Source organism: Triticum urartu, unplaced genomic scaffold (assembly GCF_056163025.1).
Source record: "Triticum urartu cultivar PI428250 unplaced genomic scaffold, HENAU_Tu73 scaffold2, whole genome shotgun sequence".
NCBI classification, from domain to species: domain Eukaryota; kingdom Viridiplantae; phylum Streptophyta; class Magnoliopsida; order Poales; family Poaceae; genus Triticum; species Triticum urartu.
Window position 1 is genome coordinate 3,402,068 of NW_028260368.1, and position 11,640 is coordinate 3,413,707.

Genomic DNA, 11,640 nt, shown 5'->3' on the forward strand with positions numbered 1-11,640 from the left:
GTAGATGAATAATTGCAAATTTGTGTGTGTACGAGATTAGAATAACTTCAAAATAACTGACATAATTTTGTATTTTTCCTGATCAGAAAAATACATGAAAAAGAAAGGAGGTAGAAAAATTTTTGGATTTATGGTTAAAGAAGAAAAAGAAGAAAACAGGGGTTCTGTTGAATTTCAAGTATTCAGTTTCACCAATAAGATACGGAGACTTGCTTCACATTTGGAATTACACAAAAAAGATTTTTCATCGGAAAGAGGTCTACGAAGACTTTTGGGAAAACGTCGACGTTTGCTGGCTTATTTGGCAAAGAAAAATAGAGTACGTTATAAGAAATTAATCGGTCAGTTGAATATTCGGGAGCAGTAATTTAATCGTTCAAATTTTTTTCTTGTTTTATTATTTTTTTAGTAGTCTTATAGTAGTCTTAGATTTTTCATTTTGATGAGCCTCGCTTTGAGGAATTCATGGAATAATCCATTTTCATGGAATAATGAATTAAGGAAGAAAGGATATGAGTCTACCGCTTACAAGAAAAGATCTCATGATAGTCAATATGGGCCCTCAACACCCATCAATGCATGGTGTTCTTCGACTGATCGTTACTCTCGATGGTGAGGATGTTATTGATTGTGAACCCATATTAGGGTATTTACACAGAGGAATGGAAAAAATCGCGGAAAACCGAACTATTATACAATACTTACCTTATGTAACAAGGTGGGATTATTTAGCTACTATGTTTACAGAAGCAATAACAGTAAATGCACCAGAATTCTTGGAGAATATTCAAATACCACAAAGAGCCAGCTATATTAGGGTAATTATGTTAGAATTAAGCCGGATAGCTTCTCACTTGCTATGGCTTGGACCTTTTATGGCGGATCTCGGCGCACAGACTCCTTTTTTCTATATTTTTAGAGAGAGAGAATTAATATATGATCTATTTGAAGCTGCTACAGGTATGCGAATGATGCACAATTACTTTCGCATCGGAGGAGTAGCCGCCGATCTACCTTATGGATGGATCGATAAATGTTTAGATTTCTGTGATTATTTTTTACGCGGAGTTGTTGAATATCAACAACTTATTACACAGAATCCAATTTTTTTAGAGCGAGTTGAAGGAGTAGGTTTTATTAGCGGAGAAGAAGCAGTAAATTGGGGCTTATCGGGACCGATGTTACGAGCTTCTGGAATACAATGGGATCTTCGTAAAGTAGATCCTTATGAGTCTTACAACCAATTTGATTGGAAAGTCCAATGGCAAAAAGAAGGGGATTCGTTAGCTCGCTATTTAGTACGAATTGGTGAAATGAGGGAATCCATCAAAATAATTCAACAAGCTGTAGAAAAAATTCCTGGAGGACCTTATGAAAATTTAGAAGTCCGACGCTTTAAGAAAGAAAATAATTCTGAATGGAATGATTTTGAGTATAAATTTCTTGGTAAAAAACCTTCGCCCAATTTTGAATTGTCAAGACAAGAGCTTTATGTAAGAGTAGAAGCCCCAAAAGGTGAATTAGGGATTTATCTAGTAGGAGATGATAGCCTTTTCCCCTGGAGATGGAAAATCCGTCCACCCGGGTTTATTAATTTGCAAATTCTTCCTCAGCTAGTTAAAAAAATGAAATTGGCTGATATCATGACGTATTAGGTAGTATAGATATCATTATGGGGGAAGTTGATCGTTGAAATGATAATAGATAGGGTAGAGGTAGAAACTATCAATTCTTTTTCGAAATTGGAATTATTAAAAGAAGTCTATGGACTGATATCGATTCTACCCATTTTGACCCTCCTTTTGGGAATAACAATAGAGGTACTCGTAATTGTGTGGTTAGAAAGAGAAATATCTGCGTCGATACAACAACGTATTGGTCCTGAATATGCTGGCCCCCTGGGCCTGCTTCAAGCTATAGCAGATGGGACTAAGCTACTTTTTAAAGAAGATATTCTGCCATCCCGAGGAGATATTTCTTTATTTAGCATTGGACCCTCTATAGCAGTCATATCAGTTTTATTAAGTTTTTTAGTTATCCCTTTGGGATATCATTTTGTTTTAGCCGATCTTAGTATTGGTGTTTTTTTATGGATTGCCATTTCAAGTATAGCTCCTATTGGTCTTCTTATGGCAGGATATAGCTCAAATAATAAATATTCTTTTTCAGGCGGTCTACGAGCTGCTGCTCAATCCATTAGTTATGAAATACCATTAACTTTTTGTGTGCTAGCAATATCTCTACGTGTGATTCGTTAAAATAGATCTTTTTCCTATAAAATCCATTAACTATTTATATTCCTTTTCTTATTTAGTATTTGGGTTGGTAAGTTAAACTAGATAGCTATATGAGTGAAACAAAACAGCTTATAAATTTGTAGTAAAAAGAAAAAATCTCATTTCCTACGTACAAGAAAAAAGTGGAAGTAAACATAAGCAGTGTAAACTCTTTATCCCAAGGTTGATATTTTTTAATTAGTCATCATATCTTGAAGCGGCCAAGAATAAAGGATTCACGATATGGAATTCCATTACTAGAATACTCCTAGTTATTACTATAACTTAATAATCCATAAGAAGAATCCACCAAAAGTTAGTGAAGGGTTAGGAACACTAAAGTACATAAAGGATTAGTAATGGAAAATCTAAAACATTAGAGATTTTTGCCCATAAAAGGAATCATAATAAGGACTTGCAATTTGTAGAAATTATCAAGTAGTACTTTCTTCGGATTCCGATCCAGAGTATGTTCCCATTCACTTGTTAAGGAAATGGCTATCAAGAACGAATTAACCCTTTATCCATTTTTTCTTTTTAAATACCCCCTCCCTGGGGAAAGAAGAATAGTAAAAAAGATATGGAGTGCACTAGAAAAAATTTTCATTATTTCCTTCCTCTATCCATATTCATGCAGAATTGCTCATGAACTAATACCCAACTCTTTCCATTTATTAATTGAATTCCTATAACAAGTAACAAGTGTTTTATTCCAAGATTAAGTTATTACTGAACAAAGAAAAATTTTCATTATATTATAAAGGATGAGATCAATTCGGAAGCGCTTTTTCTTATTCTAGCAGACGGAATTCCTTTGGTCTAATTTAGGACTTTCAAATCTATTTTATTTTATCTAATTCTATCTACGCCCCCGGGGCTAGGAACAAAACAGTCCTTTCCTTTTTCTGATCATAGAGAAGCCGTATGAAGCTAAGGTTTCATGTACGGTTTTGAAATAGCGGTGGGAACTGTGATGTTATCACCGACTATGATTATCTAACAGTTCAAGTACAGTTGATATAGTTGAAGCACAGTCAAAATACGGTTTTTTTGGATGGAATATTTGGCGTCAGCCTATAGGTTTTCTGGTTTTTTTAATTTCTTCTTTGGCAGAATGTGAAAGATTACCCTTTGATTTACCAGAAGCGGAGGAAGAATTAGTAGCAGGTTACCAAACTGAATATTCCGGTATCAAATATGGTTTATTTTATCTTGTTTCTTACCTAAATTTATTAGTTTCTTCTTTATTTGTAACAGTTCTCTACTTGGGCGGGTGGAATTTATCTATTCCCTATATATCCTTTTTTGATTTTTTCCAAATGAATAAAGCAGTTGGAATTTTGGAAATGACAATGGGTATATTTATTACATTAACTAAAGCTTATTTATTTCTCTTCATTTCTATCACAATAAGATGGACTTTACCGAGGATGAGAATGGATCAGTTATTAAATCTTGGATGGAAATTTCTTTTACCTATTTCCCTGGGCAATCTCTTATTAACAACCTCTTCTCAACTTGTTTCACTATAAATAAGATAATACAATAATAGTAAGAATATTTTCAACACAAAAGCTCTCTCAAACAAGAGAAAGAAACATATCTTTTTCATAGATATTTAGAATGAATATGTTCCCTATGGTAACTGGGTTCATGAGTTATGGTCAACAAACAATACGTGCTACAAGGTACATAGGTCAAAGTTTCATAACTACCTTATCCCACACAAATCGTTTACCTATAACGATTCACTACCCTTATGAAAAATCAATTACACCAGAGCGTTTCCGAGGGCGAATCCACTTTGAATTTGATAAATGTATTGCTTGTGAAGTATGTGTTCGCGTATGTCCGATAGATTTACCCGTTGTGGATTGGAGATTTGAAAAGGATATTAAAAGAAAACAATTGCTTAATTATAGTATTGATTTCGGAGTTTGTATATTTTGTGGCAATTGTGTTGAGTACTGTCCAACAAGCTGTTTATCAATGACTGAAGAATATGAACTTTCTACCTATGATCGTCATGAATTGAATTACAATCAAATTGCTTTAAGTCGGTTACCAATCTCCATAATGGGAGATTACACAATTCAAACAATTAGGAATTCGTCTGAAAGTAAAATAAACAAAGAAAAATCTTCGAATTCAAGAACGATTACTGATTACTAAACTTTGATTTTGTCTTTCTGTTATAAAAATCTAATAATTCTTTATTAAACTTTAAAATTAAACTATAAAGAAAAACGAAAAACTACTGCTTATTGGAAATTATTTCTTATTTTAAATCAGACTAGATTTTCGTGATATAATATAATTTATAACTATAAGTTTATACACAAAAAAATACCCTAATCCTTTTTTCCTTCCTTGAATCCTTTAGTTTTAGTCAGTTCATGAAAAATTTTATACTATTAATTTCTTTTTATCCATAATGGATTTACCTGGACCAATACATGAGATTCTTATGCTATTTGGGGGATTTGTTCTTCTACTAGGGGGTCTAGGAGTAGTATTACTTACCAACCCCATTTATTCTGCCTTTTCGCTGGGATTAGTTCTTGTTTGTATATCCTTATTCTATTTTTTATTAAATTCCTACTTTGTAGCTGTCGCACAACTTCTTATTTATGTGGGAGCCATAAATGTCTTGATCATATTCGCTGTAATGTTCGTAAATGGCTCAGAATGGTCTAAAGATAAGAATTATTGGACTATTGGAGATGGGTTCACTTCACTCGTTTGTATAACTATTGTTTTTTCACTAATGACTACTATCCCAGATACGTCGTGGTATGGAATTCTTTGGACTACAAGATCAAACCAAATAGTAGAACAGGGTCTCATAAATAATGTTCAACAAATTGGAATTCATTTAGCAACCGATTTTTATCTTCCGTTTGAACTCATTTCCATAATTCTTCTAGTTTCTTTAATAGGTGCAATTACTATGGCTCGGCAATAAGAAAACTTAGAAAAAGTACAAATTATAAGAATTGCAAATCTAAAATAAATAACTAAAGAATCACAATTTTGATTTAGTAAAATCCATCTACTGCCAACAAATACCTCCTTTTTTTTTTTTTTTTTTTTCTTTTGTTGTGTAATTGTTCTATTGTAATTAATTGAATCGGTTCAATTCTTGCCCTCATATTGAAATGAATCGAGATTGATAAGGAGTTAGTTAATGATGTTTGAGCATGTACTTTTTTTGAGTGTCTATTTATTTTCGATTGGTATCTATGGATTGATCACAAGCCGAAACATGGTTAGAGCTCTAATATGTCTTGAACTTATACTGAATTCAATTAATCTAAATCTCGTAACATTTTCTGATCTATTTGATAGTCGCCAATTAAAAGGAGATATTTTCGCAATTTTTGTTATAGCCCTTGCAGCTGCTGAAGCCGCTATTGGACTATCCATTCTTTCTTCCATCCATCGTAATAGGAAATCCACTCGTATCAATCAATCTAATTTATTGAATAATTAGACTTTTGAATAATTAGACATAGAATCCTCTAAACAAAGGCGCACATATTAAAATAAATAGAAATCAATACTATTTTCTTAGTATTATTTGAGAATATCCATTTTTTTTAGTAGATTATTGCATAGTATTCTTTTTCACTTAAATGAATTTTTGTATTTGTAATTCATTGATATTGCAATTTGAATATTGCAATAATTTATATTGAAAAGACGATAGCCAATTTATTGGCTAATTCGAATTCGTCTGTACAATTCGTAAAATTCTTTCTTATTTCTTATTTATTGTTGAAATCCAAAATTAAAGTCTCTTGGCTCTCTTCACGCTTTCTCACAAACAGATTAAAAAATAGATTTTTTTTTTTGAAGTTTGGATAAACCATTGCTTCGTCTGGTGTCTACAATACATATGACTCATTATAGTACTAATTTCATTTTTACCAGATCGAAAAATTTTATGTTGAAAAGAAAAATTTATAGATCCAATGTCACATTCCGTAAAAATTTACGATACATGTATAGGATGCACTCAATGTGTACGAGCTTGTCCAACAGATGTATTAGAAATGATACCCTGGGATGGATGTAAAGCCAAGCAAATTGCTTCCGCGCCGAGAACCGAAGATTGTGTGGGTTGTAAGAGATGTGAATCTGCCTGCCCGACAGATTTTTTAAGTGTCCGCGTTTATTTAGGGCCTGAAACAACACGTAGCATGGCTCTATCTTATTGATACGTTACAAAAAACTTCACTCGAATCGTCTGATTCCTCTTTACCGAAGAAGCCTGTGCTCGAAATAATCGAGCACGGGCTTTTCTGGTCAAAACGTATCTTGTCTTTATCACTTTATCATGAGTTATTTTCCTTGGTTAACAATACTTGTTGTTTTGCCGATATTTGCAGGTTCATTAATTTTCTTTTTACCTCATAAGGGAAACAAAGTCGTTAGGTGGTATACTATATCTATTTGTTTATTAGAATTCCTTCTAATGACTTATGCGTTCTGTTATCATTTCCAACTGGAGGATCCCTTAATCCAATTAAAGGAGGATTATAAATGGATAGATGTCTTCGATTTCCACTGGAGATTGGGAATCGATGGACTTTCATTAGGATCTATTTTATTGACAGGATTTATCACTACTTTAGCTACTTTAGCAGCTTGGCCAATTACACGGAATTCGCGATTATTCTATTTCCTGATGCTCGCAATGTATAGTGGTCAAATAGGATTATTTTCTTCGCGAGACCTTTTACTTTTTTTTATCATGTGGGAGTTAGAATTAATTCCTGTTTACTTACTTTTATCCATGTGGGGGGGGAAGAGGCGTCTATATTCAGCTACAAAGTTTATTTTGTATACTGCAGGCGGTTCCATTTTTTTCTTAATCGGAGTTCTGGGTATGGGCTTATATGGTTCCAACGAACCAGGATTAGATTTGGAAAGATTAATTAATCAATCATACCCTGCAACCTTGGAAATACTTTTATATTTTGGCTTCCTTATTGCTTATGCTGTCAAATTGCCGATTATACCCCTACATACGTGGTTACCAGATACCCATGGGGAAGCACATTATAGTACATGTATGCTTTTAGCGGGAATATTATTAAAGATGGGAGCATATGGATTGATTCGGATCAACATGGAATTGTTACCTCATGCTCATTATCTATTTTCGCCCTGGTTAGTAATAATAGGAGCGATCCAAATAATCTATGCAGCTTCAACTTCTCTTGGTCAACGAAATTTCAAAAAAAGAATAGCTTATTCCTCTGTATCTCACATGGGTTTCATAATTATAGGAATTGGTTCCATAACCAACATTGGACTCAATGGAGCTATTTTACAAATATTATCCCATGGATTTATTGGTGCTACACTTTTTTTCTTGGCAGGAACCGCTTCTGATAGAATGCGTCTTGTTTATCTCGAAGAACTGGGGGGAATATCTATCCCAATGCCTAAAATTTTTACCATGTTTAGTAGCTTTTCAATGGCTTCTCTTGCCTTACCAGGAATGAGTGGTTTTGTCGCAGAATTAGTAGTATTTTTTGGACTAATTACTAGTCCAAAATTTCTGTTAATGCCAAAAACACTAATTACTTTTGTAATGGCAATTGGAATGATATTAACTCCTATTTATTTATTATCTATGTTACGCCAGATGTTCTATGGATACAAGCTATTTAATGTTCCAAACGCAAATTTTGTGGATTCTGGACCACGAGAACTCTTTATTTTAATCTGTATCTTTTTACCAGTAATAGGAATTGGTATTTATCCAGATTTTGTTCTCTCCCTATCCGTTGACAGGGTAGAGGCTCTCTTATCCAATTATTATCCTAAATAGGTTTGCTTTTTTTTACTCGTCTGCTCTATTAATGCAGAAATAAGTAAAAAAGTATATAATGCAGAAATAAGTAAAAAAGTATAATTAGATCTATCTCGAATTTTTGAGAACCCTTTGATAAGGCGTTCAAGGGGTTCTCAAATAAAACATAAAAGTAAAAACCTTCATTTCATGAAGGTTTTATTTTATGTAATCATTTAGGTGTTAATGTAAACGAACCATAACTATGTAAGCCTATTCCTAATAGATTTATACCAAAATAACAAATCCAAATTATAAGAAATCCTATCAAAGCTATAAGTGCAGAATTCGTACCCTTCCAATTTGGATTTGTTCTACTATGTAAATAAATTGCGAATATGGTCCAAGTAATAAATGCCCAAGTTTCCTTAGGATCCCAATTCCAATAGGATCCCCAGGCCTCATTAGCCCATACTGCTCCACAAAGAATACCTACGGTTAAAAGGGTAAATCCTAGGCTAATGACACGATAACTCCAAGAATCCAAACGCTCCGTTAATTGATATTTGTAATAATTTGGAAATGAAGGGACAGAGGTTCTTTTTAAAGCACTTCTTTTTGCATAAAAATATTTAATATCACTAAAGAAAAATGTTTTATTTAAAACATTTTTTTTTCTTTTTAGAAAAGAAATGGAAATTATTTCGAAATCTAATGATTAGAATAGCGGCAGATAATAAGGATCCGCACAAAAGAGTTGCATAGCTTAATAACATCATACTGACATGCATCATTAACCACTGAGATTGTAGAGCAGGTACTAGTATCGTGGATTGATGCATTTCAGTTAAAAGACCCGATGTGGCAAAGCCTTGCGTTAAAATAGTACTTGGCGTAGTTATTGTGCTTAAATCATTTTTAGAGTTCTGTATTTTAGGAATGGTATGAAGAATATACAGGGCCCATGAAAGGAAGATCAATGACTCATATAAATTACTTAATGGAAAATGTCCCGAGGAAGCCCAACGAGAAACTAAGAATCCTGTTATAGAGAAAAAAGTAACTATCATTCCTTTTTCTGACGAATCGCGTAATCCTCCAAGTTCACGAACTAATAAGGTTATAAAATGAATCGTAATCACAATTGAAATCGTTGAGAAAGAGATATGAGTTAGTATATGTTCTAAAGTTGCAAATAGCATAAGGGGAAGGTCCCATTACAAAATTGTAAATTTCGAATTGATTTCTAATCTATTGTATTCTTTTTCAAGAATGCCGCCACTCGGATTCGAACCGAGATGCTTGAGCACTGCTTCCTAAGAGCAGCGTGTCTACCAATTTCACCATGGCGGCTAACTTCAAATAATAGGTAACTTAAAAGAATAATAGCTATTATCTTGGGAATCGTCGATATTGGGAAAGTCCATAAAATTTAGGAACATTAGAGTTTTCATTAAAATAGACTTCGTTTGGTAGTATCGTTTCCATTTTTTTTTTTTACAATAAACTCTTGCTTTGCCCAATAGAAACACAAACACTGCTTGAAAGAGTTGGAACTTCTTTTTTCTAACTTGCAATTATAGAACTAATTTTTTCTAATTAATTTCCCCTTTACATTTTGAAAATTCTTTCAATACAATGAAAAAAATCCAAAAGGGTTTCTATTTAATGATGAAATTAAAATAAAATGGATAAATAGAAAAGGCTTTTTGGATTTTTTAAAAATTTCTAGAATGAAAGTCTTTATGCTCTTATTAATAAGATTTACTAACCTTATGATTTTGGAGAAGATAGGTGGAAGTTGTAAGTCCTATTGTAAGAATACTCCACTTTTCATAATTTTCCTAATAGAATATGAGGATTCTATTAGGAAAATTATGAAAAGTTCATTGATAGGAAAAGAATACTTAGCACACAGTATACCAAACAAAACTTTTTTTTTCTTGTATATATAAGATAAGAGGGGTTTTTTGTTCTAAGAATATTGTACCGAGTAATTCGACACATAAAAGTACATTCAAAGAAGAATCCAAATTATTAAATAATTGGAATTCTTTTTTGATAAGTCAATTCATATTATTCCAAAATCTTATTATTTGTTTGTTGCCCAGAAAAAACCCTTTGGTTTTGGATGCTCATTACCGCTCGAAAATGATCTTGATTTTACTAAAGAATAAGATTGTACTATGGAAAAATAAGTCTTTTTCTTCCAAATATTTTTACGAATACGCTTTTTTGACATTGAAGTACGTTTTTTTGGAACTGCCATTCAAAAAGGAAATTACTTTTTTCTAGTTGTATGTGAAAGACATCTATTGCTGCAAATCAATCCTTCTTTCTTCTTTTTATTAGTATTTATACTTAGATACTGAAAGATACTTAAATTTTGAATTATTTTTTACTTCATTTTGTCTAATGCGGATAAGACAACAAGAATTTTTTAACATTTTTTCTTTATATATTTTATACTTTTTTTTTAATAATATAGAATATATAGAAGGGTTTCTCATTTAAATCTATTTATATCTATTTATATATCAAGTATACTCCATATATAGATATATGGTATGGAAGCCTATCCCCCATATAAGATAAGACGGGGGGATAAAAAGAAGGGAAAATGAAAATAGTTAATTAAGTTCAGAATGGTATTCCATAAAGGAAAGGAATTCCAATCAAAACAAAAAATACTGAGTCTCTTAAACAAGACATTCTAAAACTTAGGTAATTTATAGTCATTAGAATTTTAGTTCTATATGAAGTAAGGACTATTCGATAATTTCTTATAAACATAGGTTTTCATTGGAATTCACTCAATCAGTTAATTATGGAACAAGAGAGCTGTTTCATCTTTGTTTTAAAGAAATATAAAAATGAATTATGAATAGAAAGTAAAATGATTCCACTTTTTTTTTTTTTATTTTTATAAATATCTTTATTTAGTTAATAAAATAACTTCGTTACCTAGTTATTTTATTAACTTTTTTAATTTAACCAACTAAACCCATTCTTAATTTTTAATTATTTCAATGAGATAAATTTTGGAAAAATTAAGAATTTCAGTATTTTTTCTTATTCTTTTTATTTATTCTTTCAGAAAGAGATAAGAATTGGTTTGGTGAATCGGAAACAATTTTATAGAAAAATTGAAGTAAAAATTGAAGTAAAAATTGCAATTTCTTTTCTTATGGAACATACATATCAATATGCATGGGTAATCCCTCTTCTCCCACTTCCAGTTATTATGTCAATGGGATTTGGCCTTATTCTTATTCCGACAGCAACAAAAAATCTTCGTCGCATATGGGCTTTTCCTAGTGTTTTACTCTTAAGTATAGCTATGGTATTCTCAGTTCAACTGTCTATTCAACAAATAAATGGAAGTTCGATCTATCAATATCTATGGTCTTGGACCGTCAATAATGATTTTTCTTTAGAATTTGGATACTTGATTGACCCACTTACTTCTATTATGTTAATACTAATTACTACTGTAGGAATCCTGGTTCTTATTTATAGTGATGGTTATATGTCTCACGATGAAGGATATTTGAGATTTTT

The 11,640-nt window shown here is 32.0% G+C and overlaps 1 non-coding gene across 1 annotated transcript; it reads right to left on the reverse strand.

Annotated features, from left to right (window-relative positions):
• Positions 1 to 9,352: 9,352 nt before the first annotated feature.
• Positions 9,353 to 9,432, reverse strand: TRNAL-UAG (transfer RNA leucine (anticodon UAG)). Its single transcript has one exon. It is a non-coding gene; the product is annotated as a tRNA-Leu (tRNA).
• Between the last annotated feature and the right edge of the window lie 2,208 nt (positions 9,433 to 11,640).